The sequence below is a fragment of the Onychomys torridus genome, chromosome 21 (assembly GCF_903995425.1).
Source record: "Onychomys torridus chromosome 21, mOncTor1.1, whole genome shotgun sequence".
Taxonomy (NCBI): Eukaryota; Metazoa; Chordata; class Mammalia; order Rodentia; family Cricetidae; genus Onychomys; species Onychomys torridus.
Genome location: NC_050463.1, coordinates 28,109,253 through 28,132,250, shown reverse-complemented (window position 1 = coordinate 28,132,250; position 22,998 = coordinate 28,109,253). Strand labels below are relative to the sequence as shown.

Sequence of the window (22,998 nt, the reverse complement as noted above, 5' to 3'; positions counted from 1 at the left end):
TTGCTTTTCATGGCGGCAGCTGGCGGAGTCTCTCTCCAGCCTTTTACTTCCCAGAATTCTCTTCTCTCTTGTCCTGCCTAGCCTTCCTGCCTGGCCACTGGCCAATCAGAACTTTATTTACACAGAGCGATATCCACAGCATATATGTATATATACTAAGTTGTAACTATAACTGTTAATCTCCAGCCTCATCAAAGACCACTACACTCCTGTTCATTTTAGTCATTCATTCCTTCATTTACTTATCTTTGAGACTGGTCTCATGTACCCCAGACTGGCTTTGAACTCCCCGAGTAGCTGAAGATAGCCTTGAACTTCAGGATCTCCTGCTTCAACCTTCCAAGTCCTGGGATTACAGGTGTCATCCCGTTCAGGCAAGCACTCTACCCACTGAGCGACATCCTCCACCCCAGTTTCGCCTGACTAATTTTTAAAAGCTCTTGTATAAAAAGTGTATGTGTGTGTGTGTGTGTGTGTGTGTGTGTGTGTGTGTGTGTGTGTATGTATGAATGAACTTGACTCTCAGAGACAATTGGATAAACATAAACTGTTTAAAATTTTTGATGTTTGTTTTAGGCTTTTCCCTATGTCAACATAATATTTGTTTTGAAAAATGAGATTGCTCTGAAGAAACTTTTGTGGCGTGATTTTTTTTCACTTACTAAATACCAAATATTCCCAGGTTAATAATAAACTTGGACATCCTTCTGCCACAGTTGCCTAGCACTGCATCCTGTGAAGGGACTGACATGGAGGGAGCCTCCCTCACTGAGCTCTCAAATATGCAGTATTTTCACTAGTGTAAGAGGTACCCTAAGGAGCAGCCACATAGTTATGCAATCCATAGTCTTTTCTTGGAATATGCTTTTATAACAGGAACTGATGAGTGAAGGGAAATCACATTTTAAAGAGTGTTTGCTTCAAATTACAAAATTAGCTTCCTCACATGTTTCACCACCTTTTTTTCTTTCTTTTTTTCTTTCTTTCTTTCTTTCTTTCTTTCTTTCTTTCTTTCTTTCTTTCTTTCTTTCTTTCTTTCTTCCTTCCTTCCTTCCTTCCTTCCTTCCTTCCTTCTTTCTTTCTTTCTTTCTTTCTTTCTTTCTTTCTTTCTTTCTTTCTTTCTCTCTTTCTTTCTTTCTTCCTCTCTCTCTCTCTCTCTCTCTCTCTCTCTCTCTTTCTTTTTTTTGAGACAGGGTTTCTCTGTGTAGAGCCCTGGCTGTCCTGGAACTTGCTCTGTAGACCAGACTGGCCTTGAACTCACACAAATTCATCTGCCTCTGCCTCCGGAGTGCTGGGATCAGAGGCGTGTGCCTCCACGCTTGGCTTAGCAGTTACATTCTTGACATCCAGCTAGTGAAGTTTCTGTTTTCTAAACCTCCTTCTAACATTGGAAATTGACATTATTTTATTTTTGTCAAGTTTATAGATTTCAAATGATATCTTACGTTCATTTAATTTGTCCTTTGTAGGGGATCTGAATTTTTTACATGCACATTGGACACCTAGATTTCTTCTTTTGTGAAATATTTATTGACATCCTCTGCTCATTTATTACTTGTCAATAGTTTATGTGGTAAAGTTGTTTATCAGTTACCTGTTTGTTTCTCTCTTTATCTTGTTTTGACATCTGTGATAAACTTTGGTTATGATGGAGTGATAGTTTATATATACAGAAATTTTATCTTACCATATAAATACTTTAATTGTTCATTATGGCTTAGGCTTTTGTGACCATGCTTAAAATATTTTCATAATGATTAAAGGACTTAATCATGATTAAAATAATGATTTTAAGGTTATGAAAATAATCATTTTATTTAAGTTTCTTTCTCACAACAGCAGAGAGAGACAGAGACAGAGAGGGAGAGAAGTATGATGAACAAAAGGAGATTGTGGCAAACAGTCCCTGTCAGTTAAGTCAGACCCAAACTACTCTCAGAGTCTCTGGACGCAAAAGAAGTCCCTTAGATACTTCTGTGACCCCTTCCTGAGAGATTTCACGTGTAGGTAAAGTATAAAAGAGGCATTGAGGTCATAAATCAGGATTTTAGAGGTAAGCCTGTAGTAATTCAGGAATCAACCAGCATGTATAAGACTTGTTAGAAAACAGGAATGGAGAGAGATTTTTCACAAATTCAGGGTTAGGTAGAAAGGAAGTCCACATAGGAGGCTGAAGGAACTTGCAGTAAGATTTCCTGGAAGCCACAGGACATTTTCAGCACCACATGGTCAATTGGGTCAAATGTAGCCAAAAGTTCAAGTAAGATAAGAGCAGAAACATGTCCATTGCTCTTGGTGGATAACCGTGGAGAGTGAGCATTGTCTGCCAAGTGGGAGAAGCCAGACCACAAGCAGCCTGAGCCTTTGGGATTTGAGATGGGAAGACAAGTTATTTCTCCAGAAACTTAGTTGTGAATAAAGGCTGACCCATGAGAGTAAGAGCAGCAACCAATCAGCAAGGTCATTGTTTGGACATAAGAGCCGTAGGAGTGGGCACAGCTTGATGGTGAGAAAGGTGTGCTGAGTGGGAGACAGGTGTGGCTGTAGGTGGGGGTCTAGGACAGGTGGGAGGCACAGGCAGGGAGGTGAGAAGGTGGGAGGGGATCCAGAAAAAGGCAAGATTTTTGGAGATGAAGGAGAAAATGATGAGCACCTGTAGGCAGGTTGGGTAGAAAGAAAAGTGTTCTTTCCCTTGCAAGGCTGGAAGATGACATCATTATGCAGCCATCTGTCTCCTTACTAGACACAGAACAGAAGGGATCAATGTTTTGCTCTCCATTTTGCCTCACAAGTAGCATCAAGGTCTACCCTTGGCTGTAAATAGAATTAGCGAAGAATCTCTATATTGTTTTCTCTGTCAGTCAGTGATTCGTTTCCAGAAATCTCTCCTTCCTTGACTATTTAGTGCATAATGGATTGCGAGAATAATCAACCCACTCAGTTGTAGATGAAGTGACTGAAATGGATCATTAAGGATCAGAAGTTTCTGTTACTGCAAACAGGGAGTATAAAGAAATCAAAAGAGAATTTCAAATGCTTAGCAGGACTCTTTACTGTTTGTGAATGGAGATCAAGTCATTGATGCAGGCGTGAAAAAGCCTTTGGAGATAGAATGTTTCAGGGCATTGCATTCCCAGATCTGGAGTTTATATCTACTGCTGACTTTAAACTCTCACTAATAGGTTTTGATATCCCTAATGTTTCCCACTTATACTCTGGGCTTTCACAACTCAGTGAAAAAGTAGACCTGAAAAACTGATCCTCTTCCTCACTTCTTCCTCCCTCCTTTTCTTCTTCTTCTTCTTCTTCTTCTTCTTCTTCTTCTTCTTCTTCTTCTTCTTCTTCTTCTTCTTCTTCTTCTTCTTCTCCTCCTCCTCCTCCTCCTCCTCCTCCTCCTCCTCCTCCTTTTCTCTTTTTTTCTTAGTACTAGCTTTTATACAGTGGGAAATTTCTGGCCTAATTTTCACCACAAATAATTATTAGATGAACCTCAGTTTGGAAGATTGGCCATACATGCTCCTATCCTGAGAGAGTTTACACTTGTTAAAAATCAAGGCTGACAGTAACAGGCTAATTATGACTCAGAAATCCCCTGGGAGACTTTAACCATCCATTCCTGTTGTTTGCTTTTCCAAATAAGCTGATTGTCCACCAGCTCTCCATTCTTCCTTGAAAAGAGAGTTCCAATGTAGTTTTAGGAAGCGCCACCTCAATATTCCAAGAAGTCAGAGACTCATGGTCAGACCCATTCTAAAGCTTCGTACTCCATGGGTTTTCTTAGGAAAGATGATAAGGGCAAGAAGGGAAAATGAACTCTGATGGGAAGGATGGATCCCACACAATGGGCAGGACAGCCTGCTGCCCCTGTGAGCTCCTGTCCAGACACTGCTCCTGTCCCAGCTTCCCAGAACACAAAGTGGTCAGCAACACACCTGCAAAGCAATGGTTTCTCTTTCCAGTCACCTTGGCTGACAATCTCAACCGATCTGTGGTTCCCCCAGGATGTTGACACCGGTCTGATAGGCAACGACCAGTGTTGATGTGGCAGTGAGGCTTGAAGCCACATGAAGTCACTTCCAGTGGCTCTTTTGACACAACACATGAGATTTTCTTCTTTCACCCCTTACGTTCTTGTCCCTGGCCATCTCTGGGGGCAGGCCCTGGCCTAGGAGAGGTCTGCCAGGTGGGGGTGGGAACACCACTAAGCCTTCTTAGAGGGCTAGAGTTTGCCTTCCTTGGGGACAGTCCCCTCAGTTGTGTGAAGAACCACACATGCTGGAGCCTGGAGTTCTGAGAAAATGAAACCAAGCAGACTGATTGCTCTAAGGGCATCTGACCTGTAAAGCAACTTCCACCTGTTGGCTGAACTCCTGGTTCCTTTTTCTTGCTGACTAGACACCCTAGAGGAAACTTCAGTGAGATGGGAGAGCAGTCAGCACCTCCCCACCCCTAGGCAAACGCAGTTTGCTTTCTGTTTGCAGGGACCTGCCCTCCCTCTCTCCCCGGTGTGACTTATCAGCTCTTGAGGCATTTGTCTCCAAAAAGAAAACAAACGGTGGAATGCACTGCTTGCTGCATGCTAATGAAGTGGCCCAGCCAACCCGCAGCTTAGGAGAAGGTTTGCCAACCGGGCGAATAATAAGCTTCAGTTTCTGATGTCCTGGCACTGCTTGCTCGGTGTTTATCAGGAGGTACATGTGACTGGTTAAGACACACACACACACACAGCCTGGCTCACAGGAAACAGCTGCTGGCGGCATGCTCCACACTTGGCGGCTAGACAGGCAGAGTGCTGGTTCAAGGAAGAGAAAATCACCCTAGTAAGTAACTAGAGACTTTCCTCTGTGTGTGTGTGCGCGTGTGCGTGTGCGTGTGCGTGTGTTCCAAGCCACCACCAATTTTTTATTTCATGTGGACTTTGGTACTCTGTGACTGTAGAAGGGCGTTTCATTTGTACTTGTTAATTTGTGGGTTTTACTAACTTTTTAAGAGTGTCTTCTTTTGAGCCACACTACCCTCTAACTTTGAGGATAGCAAAGGAATTGATGGCTGTCTAGCAAAGGAGTTGATTTCTAGGTGTCCAGCATTTTTAGGTTCATAGCCAGGATTTAAAGCACAGAGGAGTGAATTGGTGGATGATAGGAGTTGATGGTTGGAGCCTTACTAACATTTAACCACTGAAACTTGAAAACATAGTTGTTTAAAATAACTGGTGAATTTATGGTATGGCTGACTTGGCCATTCCTAGTCAATTTTGAAAAAAAAGACTTATGTAACTATGTCTAAGAGTCTGCAAAACATACTTCTAAATTGACACTTAGATCAAAGGTCTCATGAGGTTTTTATTCATGCTTTCTGGTTCATTGAACGCTTAACTTTATAACGCTTTTCTTCCATAAGCTGGCACACTTCCATGACATTGAAGCTAACACTTCCAGTTGTCTTGGGTCTTTCTTATTATAGTGACTCTGTGGTGCTCAGGGATTTTTTGTTTTGGTTTTGTTCCCCCCTTGTTGATGATGTGGATTGTAAGTGTTCAGTGACAGAGCTTGCCTCTAAAAGTGGCAAGCCTCTGAAACAACATGGTAGAGAAGATGACCAGGCAGATTCCTTTTCTACATTGCCTGGACAGTCTGGAGTCTCAGGAGATGCTGTTTTGCTTGAGATGACACTAGGGTATTCTGAGTCCAGTTTCCCCAAGATTCCTGATGGATTGTCTTCAAGGATCAAATAGTTCAATTTGCTCGTAACTTCTGCCGCTGGAGGGCATGCAGAGTCTAGCCTACTCTGCCCTCTCACAGATGGAGATGGAATGAAAATAATGTAGGGTGTGGCGGTTCTGTCACTGAATTTCTGTAGCACAACTGACCTTGAACATCTCATCAGCCATGATTCCCTAAGGAGACAGCTTTGGGTGCTCTGTAGGGTAGGGGCAACAAAACCAATCAAACAATCAAACAAACATACAGGCTAATAAGGCTGATCTTGTGCCCGAAGCTCTTCTCTTTCTTTTCCTTCAAATGTGGAAGAAGCTGCAAAATCTGGAGTGTCCCAGGAGAAAAAGTTAGCTCCAATTCTTTGTTCCTCTTTATGCCATTTTGGGAGGTCCTGGAGTCAGCTGGTATCCTCCCTGTGTAGCCTGTGACTTCCCTGTGTAGCCTGTGACTTCCCTGTGTAGCCTGTGACTTTCCTGTAGTCTCACTGCAGACGGCTGCTGTTGTCTGTACCATCCTTGAGAGTTCATGTTTAGCAGAGTCCACATCTTCCACAGGTTAACAGTGGAGAAAACAAAACAAAACAAAAACAAAAACCTCTCCAGTGAAATCTTATCTCCAGAGTAATAGATCCTCTCGCAATAAAATGCAGCGTCTATGGAAGTCTAAATGAAGGACTGTTCTCCATTATGACAATAAATTTGTGATAATATACAGGGATGAGGTAGAGCTCAGTGGTACGGCACTTGCCTAACATCACGAGGCTCTGGATAAATGCTTCTTTTCCACCAACCATATCCAATGGGATATCTGTGTGGGACTTGGTGTCTTTTTAATTACCCAACTGCTGAAGTTTTGAATGCTCCAAGCTTTTGAGCAATGCAGTGATACCCCCTTTTCAAGGTACTGATGGAAAAAGATCTTTGAAAAGTCATTAATTTTACATGTAAATAATATATATCAGTGTCAAAAAATTTTAGATCTGGATATGAATTGTAAGATGTTCAGTTTAACACACACATTTTGAAGATGGGGAAATCTGCACTACAGATTCTACTGTAGTGAATATGTCCCAATGTAGAAGCAGAAAAAAATACCTAAGGCTTTGTTACTGAAACTGGAGAGAGCATAAACACTAGCAAGGCTGGTGAATGCTTATTGTGCATTTACCATGCCAAATGATGTGCGCAGGTCTATGTATTTTCATAGGCCATGCATGCTAATGTTATGGGCTGTCTAGTCAATCTTTGGCTCATGGTTCCTTGACTTAACAATTTTCTCAACCATGTAACAGTGTGAAAGTGATAGGAATTTGGTGGAAACAGTGCTTTGAATCTTCCGTGCTTGACCTGCTGGGTAGTAGTGTGAGCTGCAGCTCTCATTCAGCCAGACAATCAGAAGAGCAAACCACTGGTACCCTACAGGGAACTTCACTACTAAGTAATGCTGTTATCTCCACTTGATGGTTGAATGCATTTTCAACTGATGCTATCTTCAATTTATGTTAGGTGTATCAAGATAGAACCCCATGGCAACCTAAGAAGCCTGTATATGTTTTGTCTATTGAAGAAAGTGAGGCACAGAGGCTGCTCAGGCACATGCAGAAATGATGCCTGGCTTAGACTCTTGACCCATGTACATTTTTTAAAAGATGATACTTATATATAAATCTCACCATTGAAAGATCCCATCAAATGCAAATAAGAGTATTTCTATCCCAATACAACTTGATACATAATATGTGTGTGTGTATAACAGCCTTCTAAACTCTTCACAAAAGGAAGGGCTAGTTTCCTCCTGTGATAGTCCCAACCCAGACTCCATAGGAGCACTGACTGGGGGTGTACTTTTTTTTTCTTTTTGAAATACAGTTCACAATGAAGACTTTGGTGTTGGTAAGTCCAGTGCTGAGAGCTCTGTGATTAATCTGGAATGTACAGCACTCCTGTCCCTTCTGGGTTTCCCATCACTTCTTTTATCTCCTGTGACTTCTTTTCTTTGGAGAATAGCCACTCTACCCACACTGAGTGCTGAACACCTGGCTTCGTACTGGAGAAACTATTTTCAGACCTGTTTGTAAGGTACAACTTACAAGGCTGGCTGTCCAAGTAGGTTGTTTATTTGCTTATTCATAGAAACAGCACAATCCTTTACTCCTACTCTCGAAAAGCATCACCTGTTAAATGGTCCAGTACAGATATACCATACCATCACAGAGTCGAAAAAAATTGTTAACTTAAAGTACTAGGAGTCAAGGACTGGCTAGAGAGTGTGTAGCATTACCACGCATATTCTAAAAAAAAAAAAAAAAAAAAAACATATACCTCGGTACACCATTTGGTAATAGTAAATGCACAGTAAATATCACACCTGTGTGGTTATGATCACACTTGATCTGTTTAGTGCAGCATGGAACGAGTCCCACGGCAGGGGACTGGCTGGGAGCGGGGAAGGAGGAGATCTGATGTCTGTCACACCTGTCATTTCATTCTGAGTCATAGCTGATATGCATCCAGACACTGGCTGTCTCACTCGCCGGTTTTGAACTTGTGGGTTTTCTGGGTCATCAGTCAGGTAGAGCCCTTACAGAAAGCTACTTCTTAAACCTTTTTACAAATTTCATCTGCCTCTCTATATCCCTTCATGTGGCTAAATGTCAAAACTGTAGTGAGCAAGAGGCTCTATATGATGCACCAGGGGCAAGGGCATTGGGAAAAATTTTCAGTCAGTCAGGAGAAACATTGAGTATATAGGTATTACATGGGTACCTTGAGAAAATTATTATGTATTTTTTTCAAAGCCAACATGACCACATGAAGATCAAGCTATTTATAGAAAGAAAAGGCAGGTTTTAATCTTTTATTGTACTCACTCTGAAAGTAAGGACAGCTCAATAATTCTCTGTGTCATTGTCTAAACCAGAACACTGGGAATTGCCTTCTGTGGGGATTAGAGTTGTCCCTTAGTGTCCCTAAGTGATAAGTTCTAGGACTCCATGAATGCCATGACCCAGATGCCCAAGACCCCAAGTTAAACAGCATAGTGTTTTCATATAACCTATGTTGATCTTCCTGTGTGACTTAAATCATCTGTGTCTTACTTGGAGATGTGATTTAATACTGTTCTTCTGTATTGTTTAAGAAATAATGGAAAGGACCTAAAGGCTGTACATGTTCCATACCAATACCACTATTTTGAAAAACATACTTTAAATTCTTGGTTGGTTGCATTTCATAGACATAAAACCTTGAGGATCTGAAGGATCCAATCTTTGGTAGGAACTGCTTATTTCCAAGGAAATGGCATAATTCGATGAGTGCGAGGCAGAGACACAAAGAATGGACTCAGAATTTTGACATCATTCAAAAGCCATACTTAAGAGCTGATATGTAGCAAAATCAAGTGCTTGCTTAATTTCTTGGACGTCTTACAACAGGGAAGCAAATGTTGTGATGCAGAGCATGTTTTGTTTGTCCTGACAGGGTGTATGATTTAAAGACACTTATTTCCAGAGAGCTAGCCCATTGACCCTTATTTCTCTTTGTACCAGTTACTCATTTACTAATCCAAGTTAGCCATTGGTGTGCCATGTTCTCATGGCACTAGACCTAAAGTATTGGGTGTTCTACTCTTTCAAGTGGTCTTTGTCCTTTCAGAGTCTGGGCTATGTAAAGTTACTATGCTTTGGTCTAGGAGTCCATCTTTGGGACTGAGAAAACAGTTTTTCCATGGAATTCACTGGCATTTGGCCCTCCCTTGTACTTTGCAACGATTTCATGAAGGGATGTAGCCATTATTGCCATTGTCTACAGAGAGGAAACTGAGAAGGAGAAAATGGAAGTAGCTTGTGCACAGTCATGGAAGAAGGATGTGGCAGAATTCAATACAGTGTGTAGTCTATTGGCCCCAAATCCCAGGGATTTTTCTCTGTTTATGCTGTCATCCGGGGAAGACAAGTTCCAACTGTGTCATCACTGTGCACATTTTGAATGGCTTTTTGTAATAAAGAGAGTTGTAACTTGTCCTTATCATCTGGTAGGCGAAAGATAAATGAATGACTGGTTTGTGGTACGCTGACTGATGCATATTGTTGGTGGTAATAAAAAAGTTTATGGGCAGTTGACTTCAGGAGTAAGGCCGCCTTCATCACAGACACAAAAATATTGACTTAGGATAATATTTGTAATGGAATTTAGTGATCTCTTTCCTCTTAGATGTGGCTAGATTTGAGTCCTAGCAATGATGGCATGGTATAACATCAGCTTTGAGGGAGTCTGTTTCTGAGATACAATAAGTTAATTATATAATTAATTGATTAAATTAAAAAGAATTCAGTCTGTTCTCTTGCGTGTATTCTCCTTTCCTAACAAAAGCATTAGCATTCTTGGGAGTTCTGCTAGTTACAACATAATGTTGTGATATATTGGGTGCCCTAATAAATTTGCCTGAAGATTAGGGAACAGAACAAGCCACTAGATTAAACACAGAAGCCAGGCTGTAGTGGCACACACCTTTAATTCTAGCACTTGGGAGACAGAGACAGGCTGATCTCTGAGTTCAAGGCTACCCTGGTCTACAAAGCAAATTCCATGACATTCAGGGGTACATAAAGAAACCCTCTAGGACTCCTCAGCCTAGAAAGTTTTCCTCAGCCGAAAGACTTTAGTTCCTGTCTCCTCATGCCTTATATACCTTTCTCCACCCACCCATAACATTGCCTGTCTCAGCTTTCCTAGCGCTGGGATTAAAGGTGTGTGACTCTCAAGTATTGGGATTAAAGGCATGTGCCACTACTGCTTGGCTCTTTTTCTCTCCTAGCTTGAGACATTCTCATGTAGTCCAGGGTGGCTTTGAATTCACAGAGATCCAGATGGATCTCTGCCTCCTGAGTGCTAGGATTAAAGGTGTGTGCCACCACTGCCTGGCCTCTATGTTTAATCTAGTGGCTTGTTCTGTTCTCTGACTTCAGGAAAATTTTTTAGGGTACACAATATATCACACAACATCCTCACTTCCAGGGAGCAAAAGTGCATTGCGATATGCTTATTATTTTTCTCTGTGTATGTACTGAATCACTATGAAGGGTCTTAGCTTATAGACCAATTGAGACTCTACTATTGATCAGTTTTCAGATGTGTTCATTGTTTATTGGCTAACAACACTATCAGTAAGATCATAAAATTGGCAGTACGCGATGTCTATTGATTGTCCGTGCAGCTATATATAGTAATAGCCAGGGAATTATAAGTGCATGGGGTTTTGCAATAAAAGCTATTACAATAAACTTTGAAATATGGCTATTTAAGGAAACATTATTTGAATTATTTAAAAAAAGGGTCTTGAAAAACATTTAATTCATGAACTGACCCAAAAGGCATATTTTTTCCTTAGTGACTATTGTAATATTCAGAATTTTCTGCACCTTCCAAGAGTATACAAGAGAACATTTTTTTCAAAGAAAGAAAAACAGTGAAATGGTTGGTTGTACATTTACCATCATGGATTTTATATCTGTTTGTGGAATCAAAAAAAATGTAAATCTTGATGCCCCTACCATAATAGAAGGATTTCATTCAAGTCTATTTAGTGACATGATAAAAGATATACCAATATCTTTTAAGTTTCTATTTAATAGGATTAGTACTTGTATTTTTGGAAGGCTTCTTTATTTCCCAAATGCTGTCTCATCTTTTCCCCTAATCAGATGGACTATCACCACCCCATAAGAGAGCATATTATTATGACACTGATTTGCTTTAGGAGTATAAATAAAGCCAGAGTTTTAATTAAGAACATATTTCTGATACAATCTGGAAGAGAACTAGCAATGGAGTGAAAAATAACGTGAAAATTTATATCTTTTCCCAGAGCTTCATTATAATTATTTCAAACCCGCAGACAAGTAACTGCATTAGAGAGTGTTTAAGTGATTTTAATTGCCTTTCTTTTTCCCGTCTGGGGCATTTGTAATGTGACAGAGACCTAAGCAATTGGCCCAAAGGGAGATTGATGGGCTAGGAATGGTCTTAGACACAATCATCAATCTCTGCAGAGCTAGACACCTCAGTCTCTGCTCTGTTTTTAAGGCCCTGGGCATTTTCTTTCCACCCAATAAACCAAACTGTTTCTCACCAGGTTTCCTTGGCATCTTCTGTATAAATTTCCATCAGAAGGCACATGAGAGGGTTGTTCCTAGAAATCTGTATATACAGGTATCAGTTGCAGAGCACTTTAGACCTGGAGTCAAGGACCTAGGTAGAAGAAATATCCTTTCCTGGTTAAACCATAGCAAATCACACTGTGACCATGAAGGATGCTCCTTCTCAAACCTCAAGTGAATAGACTCCTGGAGCTCATAAATACTCAAGAATTTTAAGTAGTTTTAAATTGGAGAACCGAGAACATCCATACTTGGTTCTGAGATACTCAGACTACAAGTTCAATATGAATGAACTCTGGAATCTGCTCAGCTCCCAGTTCTGCTTTCTCAAAGTAGAAAGTAGTTCATTTATGTGTGGAGTGCCTGTCACTCAAAAATCATATGAGTTGACAGGCTGTTTTAGAGATTTTTTTTTTTTTGGCATGGGCAATGGCCAAACTGAAGGGTGGCTGTGCAGGTTTTTCTGTGGCCCTCTTCTCTTCCCAGCTGCTTTTGATCCTGAGATGGCTCTGTCTCTGTGTTTCTTTTATAGTATTTAAACTGGGCCTATGGTATGAAGAGGAAATAAAATAACATTCACTTTCACCTCATCTAGAAAGCAGAAACTGTTGTGAGTGTTATACTGGGAAAGCAGAGACAAACTTTAGGAAAATTAAGTACCTTGCTTTTTAAAAGGCCATTCATGATGAGATCCTAGCTAGAAACAATGCCCACGCAGTTTTAATGTAATTGTACCATCTGGTTGTAAAACATTATGTTAACTAGGCAAAGATGTGTTACATTTGTCTATGTTGCAGACTATTATTGTGTAAAGGTGGGTTACTTTTGTTTATGCTGCATTAGTTTAATGATGTAAGGATGTGTTGCATTTGTTTCACCTTGCCTGCCTAAAGCACCTGATTGGTCTGATAAATAGCTAAATGGCCAATAGCTAGGCAGAGAAAGCATAGGAGGGGCTGGCAGATAGAGAGAATAAACAGGAGGAGAAATCTAGACTCAAAGGAAGAACGAGAGAAGAAGGAGGAGGAGAGCCAGGGAGATGCCCAGGGCAAGAAACCAGGCAGATGCCAGCCAACCAGACCTATTGAGGGCCACTGTATGCTCCCATGGCCTTTGGCTACCCACAGCTCTCAGTCCAGACATAGAGAAGCAGTGAAACTAAGTTATACAGAAGTAAGAAAGGTGGTAATCCCTGAGACAAAAGGTAGATAAAGAGAAACAGGTTACTTTAAGTTAAAGGAGCTATCCAGAAAAGAGCTAAGCTAAGTTATTATCAACAGGAATAATAAGTCTCTGGGTCGTGATTTGGGAGCTGGTTGGTGGCCTATAAAAAACTCCTGGTACACCATCTCTCGTTCTGTCTGTGTTTAAAACTGATGCTGTGCAAAGGAGACTGCTTGCCATGTCATGCAACTGATGGTGCATCATGACCAGTACACTTGCCATTTCCTCTTGTAGACTTTCATAAGACAGACAAGGATCCACAGTCTCCTTTGAGTTCCTACCCAGAACATACTCACTTTCCATTACTGTAGTGTTCTCTCAACTCTGGTCCTCTGCGTTTTGTGCAGGGTGGTCCTGCAGAACTCAGCCTCTGCCAGCGCTCAAACGTCATTAGACTATTTCTCATGATGACAGGTAGAAAAAACGGTCATGACTCTAGGCCTCGCAGATTCGCCAAAAGTGCTGAGAGCTGTATTTAAGTTTTATAAGAAGTGACATAACATTGGCACTGAGAGGAACAGTCATACTCACTCCCATGAAATGTTTCTGGGGGACCATTACTACAGACAGCTAGAAGGTACAAGCAGAGCCAGGGGCAGAATCAATGTAGGGGAGCTCATGACATTTCACCTTTATGTTTAAAAAGTAAAGACTTCTTTCAGCCTCCCTTTGGAAGTTGCCAGAGCTTTGCCTTGAGCAAGTGATGGTGATAGCAAATGAGATGTAAGAACCGAGGACCTGTCTATCCAGCTGTAAGAATTAGTGAAGTGCATCATGCACAAAACCTTCTGCAACTTATCTTTTATTTTATTTCATACCAAGCTTGTGGAAGATGAATTTAGAAATTCATGAACTTAGTTGTTTGGACTGTTAGTCCCTAAATTCAGAACTTTTATTTCATTTATTTATTTATTTTAATTTGTTTTTAATTAATTAATTAATTTTTTATTGAATCCAGAACTTTTCAATGCTTAGTAAATACAGTCTAGTTTACAGGTCTCCCCAATGCAGAAGTCATTAAATGGAATTTTAAAATCTAAAACAATTTTTCATACAAGATGATTCATTCAGGATTTTTAAATATCAAGCCTGGATAATTGTATGGACTTTCCCTCCATAGGACATTGCCACCTTGTTAATCATACATGCATTTGAAAGTATTGCAATAAGCACATTGCAATACATAAACATAAAGAAGTGTTATACAGAGTACTGTGCGAGTCCAGGAAATAGAGATAACTCTATCAGGTTGAGCCAGGAGAGATTTCCTGGGGCTGGTGACTTTGAGCTGGAGGAAAAACAAACAAGCAAACAATAACAACAGTAAGTAGTTACTGTCGAGAAGAAAAGGCAAGTGTTTTGAAAACATCTATTCCAGGAATCACATCTAACTTGGTAGAGCTGAATCTTTGGGTCTGTATTGGAGGGCAGAGTGAAGAAAGGCTTGGAGACTGGTGCTTCCAAAGTGGAGCTTTTCTGAAGCATTGGGACATACTCGAGAACCATTTAAAGTTTACAAAACAAAACTGAAGTAGAAGGATCAGAAGTTCTAGGCCAACTTGGTGAGACCTTTTTTTTGTTTTTGTTTTTGTTTGTTTTCTTGTTTTTTGTTTTTGTTGTTGTTGTTTGAGACAGGGTTTCTCTGCGTAGCTTTGGAGCCTGTCCTGGATCTCGCTCTGTAGCCCACGCTGGCCTCGAACTCACAGACATCCACCTGCCTCTGCCTCCTGAGTACTGGGATTAAAGGCGTGCGCCACCACTGCCCGACCAAGACCTTGTCTTAATGAGAAGATGGAAACAACCACCACAAAACCCAAGTTTTTATTGTGGCATGTTTGAGTATACACAAAAGTAAATGAAATAACACAATGAACTTTCATGTTTTTAATCACACAACTTGAAGATATTTTTTATTTTTAAAAATCTCTACTATACTCTTCTCTTGCCTTCACTAATCTTTGTTCATGCAGTACACAAAGGCACTTGTAGTTCTCTCTAATGACCTAAGTTACCCACATAGTAGGAGAGAACTGACTCCCACTAGTTACCCTCTGACCTTCACATGCACATCTTGGAACATACACACACACACACACACACACACACACACACACACACACACACAGGTATGCATGACCTTGAAACGGTTGAAAAACCTCTTGATCTTGAAGAACTGCCCTACTATTGAGGAGTCTTTAAGGCAGTGGTTCTCAACCTGTGGGTCACAACCCCTTGGAGGGTTGAGTGACCCTTTCACCGGTGTTGAATGCCAGATATCTGCCTATCAGATATTTACGTTATAATTCGTAACAGTAGCAAAATTACAATTATGAAGTAGCAACAAAATAATTTTCTGGTTGAGGGTCACTGCAACATGAGGAGCTGTATTAAAGGGTTGAAACGTTAGGAAGCCATGTTCCTCTCAGCGAACATGAATTGAGTTTGAATAGGGAGCAACTAACACCCAGAACTGTATACTTATTTGTTACTTCAAAGTGAAGGAGCTGGAGCTGGAACAAACCAGCTCTGTCGGCTTTGCAGTGAGCATCGTTCTGCCTCTCCCAGCTGTGTAGGTCAATAATGCAGCAAGAAAGACAGTTTGTAGGTGAAAAGGTACCAAATGCATTCCCCGAAAAGTCAGCAAAGAGTGTGCAAGAGGACCAGCTGGGCAACAGGAAAGGAGAGGAAATGTTCCTAGGTAAAAGAACTCTCTTTATGTATGGAAAACAAATCGCGTGTTCGTGTTTATCCCTCGACTCCCTCCAAAATGGGTTAAAGCTGCCAGTGCTAAGTGGTGGAAACAGAGAGAGAGAGAGAGAGAGAGAGAGAGAGAGAGAGAGAGAGAGAGAGAGGGAGAGAGGGAGAGAGAGAGAAAGAGAAAGAAAGAAAGAAAGAAAGAAAGAAAGAAAGAAAGAAAGAAAGAAAGAAAGAAAGAAAGAAAGAGAAATATTATGATTGGAACTACTAGGAAAACTAGACACAAATTACTCCAGTTAGTAGAGCAGGGGGGGGAATTTGGGCTTTATAAAGCACTTGAAATGTTCCTAGTTGTGGCAATATTTGATACATTTGCTCATTGATTTCTTTTTTGTTGTTATTGTTGTTACGTTTTATGTGCATTGGTGTTTTGCCAGTTCCCCTGGAACTGGAATTGCAGACAGTTGTGATCCACCATGTGGGTGCTGGGAATTGAACTCAGGACCTCTGGAAGAGGAGTCAGGGCTCTTAACCACTGAGCCATCTTTCCAGCCCGCTGATTGATTAAAAAACTCAAGGCTGGCAGAGGTGATGGGGTGTAACTTAGCAGGAGAGTGTATACATGTGCACAGGCCTGGGTTTGATACCTGGTACTAGAGAAGAAAAAAAGACAAACCAGTTTAAGATGGCGATGTCTAAAGATACATTCCTCCAAAACGTTTATTACTAACAAAACAAAGAACATGTAGAAATTATTTGAATCCTAGGAAAATCAACCAACTAGTTATGCCTTTGCTCACACAAAAGTGGACATTCTGATAACAGGGAAAATGGAGGTATCTTATGAACTTCAAAATTTACTATTTATTTGTTTGTTTGTTTGTTTATTTGTATGTGTTTTCAGTGGCACGCATGCCAAAATACACCAAGGAGGTCAGAGTGTGACTTTCCAAAGTCGGTTCTCGCCCTCCGTTTTGTTGAAGCAGTCTCTGGTTTTTCAAGCTACACTGCACTCCAGGCTCACTGCGGTTACAAACGTGGGCCACCCCATTCAGCTTTTTATGGGGGTTTCTGGGAGCAAATTTGGGTCATCAGAGTGAATTCTGCCTGCAGTGCCATCCTTCCCTGATGGAATTTTTGCTTTCTATGTTGAGGTTATGCTCATCACAGCGTGGGTCCTTAACTGAGAGAGGCTTTACCAATTGGGATTTTTGCCAGTGTCTGAAGATGTTTAGGCTATCCCAGTTGGGGTTAGGAATGAAACAGTAGTGGTGTCTACTCAGCAGGGACCAGGGATATGGCTGAACATTCTACAGTCCGGAGGACAATCTCCACAGGAAGAATGAGCCGGCCTCAGATGTCAACAGTCCCCAACCTACTTTCAGTTTGATTGACAATGCTCATTGAAGAAACTCCAAGGGGAAAAAAAATGATGGAAAACTACAGACAAACCCAAGATCACAATTGATAGGTTAACCAATTAGCAAGTCACCACATTTTATTTATTTATAGTATAGAAATGGTGCTATTAACTATTTTATAGAACAAAGCTGTGCTTTTTAATATCCTTTGAAGAAAGACATACAGTACTTCACCTGAGGTGATTTGGACTGTGTACTGCTGGTTTTTGTTTGTTTGTTTGTTTTAGCCAGATGGCTGCACTACACTATACTGAACTCTCCTGACGTATAAACCAGAAGGATGTCACCAGTCTTTATTATTGTAAGCCCTCCTTGACAACTTGCCAATCAGTTTTGGGCCTCTGTATTAAACACTTGAGACAGTCAACTTACAAAGAGAGAAGGTTATGTGGCCTCATGGTTTTTGAGGTTTCAGAATATGATCTGTTGGCACTAGTCCTGTGGGCCTTTGGTGGCCAATCATGGTGGAAGCATGGGCCAAAACAAGACCTCTCGCCTCATGGGCAGTAATTGAGAGGAAGGGTCATCCCATAACCATGTCGACCAAATGTCTTACAGTTTCCATCATCTCAGTCCCATGCCTTGGACTAAGCTGTCAACACACAGGCCTTGTGGGGACATCCCAGATGCAAATGATGGCTAAAGGATCTAATTGGCTAGTGGTTTTGTGAAGCAGCTAGAACTAACACCATTGTCTGTGCTATCTTGGATGCTCCTCTCCTTAGCCCTGTCTTGTGGATCATGAGTTCGAGGCCAACTTGGTCTATAGGATGACTTCCAGGACAACCAAAGCTACACAGAGAAACTGTTTGAAAAAAAAAAAAAGTATCTATTCCTCTGTCAAGGTCTATGTTGTTCTTTAATCCTACCTGGGATCCTTCAGCCCCTTGGACGGATGCCACTTTGACTTTGTCTCACTTCTCAGCAGAGGGCTGCTGTGCCTTGCTGTTCACTATCCTCTTACGGCCTCCTGCTTCAGCATCCCAGTGGTGGGATTATAGGCGTGTGCCACTGGGCTTGGTCATGGCACTTTTACAATGGGATGCTCACGCTAAGGTTGCTTATGTGCTGTTGGGAAGAGGTTAAAACTTTAGTGGCTTAACTTTTTGTGGCTCTAAAAATCCGGTGATGAGACTTAGGAAGTTATGATGCTTAGCCTGTTCTTTGCACTGGGGGAATCCATTTGTTTGGAGCTGCAGACATGTACTAGGGTAAATAGTTTTGGTGCATTTCAGGAATGGTCTTAAAATTTTATTGAGGGCCTCTTGGAGACCCTGGAGAAAGGTCTTGTCCTTACCCTACACCCCCGTGCACAAACATATATTGAGCAGAAATTCCATGACTGTCAGCAGATAGCTAAGTCATCTTTCCATATCTAAATAACAAGTGAACAGCTTCATGGTAAAAAAAAAAAAAAAAAAAAAAAAAAAAAAAAATCCACACTTCTATAACTAGGTGCTTTACTTCCAAATCAGCTTTCTTTGGCATTTAGTTTGTGTGCCTCAGGGACACTCCCCCCCCCCCCCCCCCCCCCCCCATGTGAATCTGGCTTCTAAATGCTTACTACAGTGGGGTATTTTTCTTTGGGCCACTATACTCATTGCTTAAACATGGGTCAGTCATTATCATTTTGGTCATAGGGACCTTCTTTTGGAAGAAGGCTGCTAACCTCGTAACAACTAAGAAGTCCTCTTGAAAAGTGGAAATGCACCTTGTGTCTCTCACTGCCACAGTCTCCTTCTGAATTGGAGGTTTAGTTTCCAGGGTCAACCCAAAACACTATCAGAAAACTTGAACAGACAGGAAGATGAAACTGGGTGGTGGCTGATCCATCCTGCAGCTGCCCTGGCCAGCACACAAACCTTCTGTTCTTTCTGGTTTCTCGTCTTAGAGTGAGAGAACAACAGAGAGGGACACCAGCTCAGCTTCTCAGCCAACAGTGACTTGCGATGTCAGGGAATATCATTTTAAGATCTGTTACGTTCGTTGATGCTGCGGAACATTTGCTTAGTGGTGCAAAGATGTGTTGCATTCTTTCATGTTGCATCTGTTTAGCTCTGTGAAGCTGTGTTACTGTGCCTGTCTAAAATACCTGATGGTCTAATAAAGAGCTGAACGGCCAACAGCAAGGCAGGAGAGGGATAGGCGGGGCTGGCAGGCAGAGAGAATAAATAGGAGAAAAATTAAAAAAGGAAGAGCAAGAAAAGGAGGAGAGAGGTCACCAGGGGCCAGTCATCCAGCTACATAGCAAGCCATGATGTAAGAAGTAAAGAAAGGTATATAGAATAGAGAAAGGTAAAAGCCCAGAGGCAAAAGGTAGAATGGACAGTTTAAGTTAAGAAAAGCTGGCTAGAAATAAGCCAAGTGAACGTCAGGCATTCATAAGTAAGAATAAATCTCTGTGTGGTTATTTGGGAGCTGGATGGTAGACCCCTAAAGAGTAAAGAGTTAAAAACAAACAAACAAACAAAAGACCCACAAGAACCAACTACATTGTGACTTTACTTTATTCAGATGCGATAAACAACACACAGGAAGCTATCCTGAAAAGTTCACAGTGGGGAGTATGTATGATTTCTGGGAGCCTACATGGAGAAGTCAGGTGTCTCCAGTTGTAGTTAAACAAACTCAGAGCAACAGGAAGAGAAAGTGAGACTCTCCATAGAGTGTATAGAATGGGAGAAATAGACCTTATTTCATTTATATTTTTCTTAATCTTCCTAGAAAATGTCAAAACACATTAATGACTCAAGTGATTCATTAGTGAATACTATTGTACTGAGAACTTTTTTTTACAGGGGTGTGTGTGTGTGTGTGTGTGTGTGTGTGTGTGTATGTGTAGGAAGCATGAGTGTGCAGATGCAGATGCATGTGTTTGTGTGTGTGTGTGTGTGTGTGTGTGTGTGTGTGTGTGTGTGTAGGAAGCATGAGTGTGCAGATGCAGATGCATGTGTTTGTGTGTGTGTGTAGAGAGAGCAGAGGTTGGTGTTGGCCATTCTCCTCCACCACTCCTCCTTTTATTTACTAAGGCAGAATCTCCCATGGAATCAGGAGCTCATCTGGCTACCCAGTTGTATCTTGTGTCTCTTGTCTCTGTTTCACCAGCCCTGGGATGACAGGTGGCCTGCCCTGTGGGTGCTGGGGATCTGAACTCTAGTTCCTATGCTTGTGTGTCCACCGTTTGATCCGCTGATCGATCTGTCCTGCCTGAGAGCTTATTGTGAAAGAAAAACACAGAAGTCAGAGGAAATTGGGAACCTGGTAGTCATGTAGACTTTTGAGGCTACTATGAATGAAAACAAATAACCCCTTGTTAGCCCAGCGATTCTCGACAGACTGCTTTGTGTCCTGGTGAGAGATGGAATCTGTCTTGCCATTTGAGCCTCCCTTTTGAGTGAGCATGAGGGGAGGCTTGACGAAGCACTGTAGTTGGCTTGTCTTCCCCCTTATCTAATCTACATGTAGGAGCTCTGTACCTTGAAAGATCCTCCTTAGCCTTTGAACCTGTGATGGCAGAGGACCACCCAACAAGTCTGAGGTGGAGGTTGGCAGAGGGAACATCCTCACGAAGTCATCAGATTCTCTCCCTGCTTAGGAAAGAGACCCTACATGGTCCTCCTAAACCTCCCAAAGTGGGAAAGGCACATCATGGAATGATAAGGGACACTTGGTCTCGGCCTCAGGGGACAATAGAGGGTAGAGAAGATTTAGGGAGCCTGCGAGGCCCTTGCTGGTTGGTTCAATTAAATGCTGCCTTGTGGTTGGTAAACCCAGAATGTGCAAATCCGATTTTCCTACAAGAATCAAGAAAGCTAGATGTTCAAGTGGAAGTTGGGTTTGTACACTTTTTTTTTTTCCCTTTTACAAATAGCAAAACAATTTTGAAAAATTCTAAGTGCCAGCAGCAGCACTAACACATACAGCTATGGGCTGCATTATTCCCAGAGGCCTCCAATCTGTAGAAGGAGGTAGAATTGATTAGTGTACATGGTCTTCGCCGTCGGCAAAGCTTGGAGACCTGCAGTCCATCATTTGCTTGTCCTTAGGTAGGCTTTCTCAGCTAAGAGGGGGAAATGTGCAAAGAGAAAGGTGTTTGTGAGCAGTATTTGTGAGTGATGTCTTCACAGGGATTGTGTTCCTGCATGTCACTGCTGTCCCATTAGAGACAGAGCTTGGGTGGTTATGTGAAAGCAGGGTTGCGTTTTGGGACCTGCAAGCACATCTGTGAGACACTGCTGACGGCAGATCTGGTGGTACTCTCACTGTCCCCATAGTCCTCAGCTAAAAACTTGGTGGAATGATTCAGATGTGGTCTGAGTTACAGCAAAGGTCCAGAAGCTTGGAGATGGCTGGATGACAGAAGAGATTTTCTAGATTAAAAAAAAAAATGTAGGTGGTTGGGCCTTTGTTCACATTTTATTAAAGGAATCACTGCCTTCTCCAAAAGCTGAACATTAAATTTTAGGAAAGAAACTATCATGATAGAAAATAAGTTTGCTGGGCGTTGTGGCTCATGTCTGTACTTGCCAGCACTCAAGAGAGGATTGTAGCAGAAAGGCTTTAAAAAAAAGAAGAAATCAATAATGACAACACATTTATTTGCAACACATAAAACTAGTACATGTTGGGTCTCAAGTATTTTTTTTCATTTTTCATATGTAGAGACAGATAGTTCCAGACATTTAGGTATTTTTCCTAGTCATTGAATGTTTTTATGTGTGTGTGTGTGTGTGTGTGTGTGTGTGTGTGTGTGTGTGTGTGTGTGTGTTGTGTTCCTGTGTATGACTGCAGGCATGCACATGCCATGACACCCATACACAGATCATAGGACAACTTCAGCTGTCAATTTTTACCTTCCATCTTGTTTGAGACTCCTATTTTACCACCGTGCACCCAGGCTAGCTGGCCTATGGGTGGCCTGGACTTTCCTGTCCCTGCCTCTGATCTCACTGTGGGAACGGGTGCAGGGGTGAGGGGTGCATTTGTTACCACCCCTGGTAACCCCTGGGCTCTGGGGATCCAAACTCAGGTCCTCACACTTGTGTGGCAAGTACTTCACTCACTGAACTATCTCCGCTGTCCTTCATTTTTTTTTTCCTGGAACAATGAAAGAATGTAGTACTAAATTAATGAGATGTTTAAACACGTTAATTTGTATTTTTCAGTTTTAATTATACAACTACACATAACTTCCAGTACATTTAGTAGTGAGGAATTATCTTTTTACCTAAAGTTCTGGTGAATTCTGAATATTTGTATGATTAGTAAGAAGACAATTAGATAAACAATAAGATTAATAAATACATGCTCTGTTTCCCTCCCTTCCTCTCTCTCTCCCTCTCTTCCCCCTCCCTCCCTCCCTTCCTTCTTTGTTTCTTTTCTTCTTTATTTGAAACAGGGTCTCTCTATATAGCCCTGGCTGTCTTGGAACTCTCTCTGTAGACCAGGCTGGCCTTGAACTCACAGAGATCCATCTGCCTCTAGCTCCAGAGTGCTGAGATTAAAAACATGTGCTACCAGGCCTGGGGTACATGCACTGTTTCCTGGGCTATAAATTAGAAGCAAATGTTGAAAAGGAGCTGCTAGATATTGTGGTGAGATACAACAGTCAGCTATTATGGGAGCCTGCACACTTGTAAAATCCCCACAAGTTACCACAGAAGCTGCTGCGTTCTGTTCTAAGTTTACTACCAGCTTGGTTTCAGTTACTATTTCAACTCTTTAACATCCTTATTGTGACCAGCAGATCATTCACAAGACTTTTGGTGAAGATGCTTCCCTG

At 41.6% G+C, this 22,998-nt stretch overlaps 1 protein-coding gene across 3 annotated transcripts in view; it reads left to right on the top strand.

Moving 5' to 3' along the window:
• Window positions 1-22,998, top strand: part of Rasgrp3 (RAS guanyl releasing protein 3) — a 103,962-nt gene that overhangs the window by 26,070 nt on the left and 54,894 nt on the right. Inside the window, exon 1 of one of the 3 annotated variants that reach the window (XM_036171096.1) lies at window positions 4,582-4,820. The exons of 1 other annotated variant lie outside the window; for it this stretch is intronic. The gene's annotated coding sequence lies outside the window, so the exon portion shown is untranslated. Of the gene's footprint in view, window positions 1-4,581; window positions 4,821-22,998 lie in introns of those variants that run through there. One more of the 3 variants, XM_036171094.1, reaches the window with a different exon arrangement.